Source organism: Galeopterus variegatus, unplaced genomic scaffold (assembly GCF_000696425.1).
Source record: "Galeopterus variegatus unplaced genomic scaffold, G_variegatus-3.0.2 Scaffold174, whole genome shotgun sequence".
Taxonomy (NCBI): Eukaryota; Metazoa; Chordata; class Mammalia; order Dermoptera; family Cynocephalidae; genus Galeopterus; species Galeopterus variegatus.
Genome location: NW_007726285.1, coordinates 759,282 through 759,996, shown reverse-complemented (window position 1 = coordinate 759,996; position 715 = coordinate 759,282). Strand labels below are relative to the sequence as shown.

General features: G+C 61.0%; 1 protein-coding gene across 1 annotated transcript in view; it reads left to right on the top strand.

Annotated features, from left to right (window-relative positions):
* Positions 1 to 715, top strand: part of FANCA (Fanconi anemia, complementation group A) — a 64,284-nt gene that overhangs the window by 4,329 nt on the left and 59,240 nt on the right. The gene's annotated exons all lie outside the window — the stretch shown is intronic.

Here is a 715-nt window from a genome sequence, read left to right as displayed (position 1 = left end):
AACAAAAACACTTTTCAAACAGTAAAAATGGCATAAGCTAAATCAATCTACCTTGTCACAACATTTACTTACGTCTCATTGGACAACCCACACTGAAGGGATGGAACAGACCCGACCTCACGGCGGGAAGGAGAAGGACCCACGGTCATTGTTTGCAAGCAGAAGGGTAAACAGAGTGGGCGGCCCGCTGTTTTTCAGTCTCGGGGGTGCGTTCAGCCCCCGTTTGTTCAGCGGCAGTGACGCCTGGGTGGCCCCGCAGCAGCTGTGAGGGGTGGTCCTGGCCTCTGCACGAACTGAAACCCTCCGAGTTCCAGCGGTTCGGGAGCTGCTTCGGGGTCGTCACAGCAGACGGGACGAGCTGCGCGACACCCCGGACGGCGCTGAGTCCACTGGGGTTCACGAGGGCCGGGGCCGTCTCCGCTCACATGTGTCTTTTCGTGTGTGCACGAAGGACATGTATCGTGGAGTCTGTCCAGACGAGCCCCAGGGGGCTCCTGCAGTTCCACGCATCGAGGGAACCTCGGGCTTTATCTAACCGTACACTTCACCCTCGCCTGGTGACGAAAGCGCGAAGCCTGCCGGAGGCCAACCCGGCCTTGACTTTAAAGAGACGCCAGCTGCGTGCGCACGTGGGGTAGGACGCTGCGAGGACAGCTCACAGATGCCCGCGGGCCGGGGCGGGAGGCGGGACCGGAAGAGGGCGGGGCCATGGGGG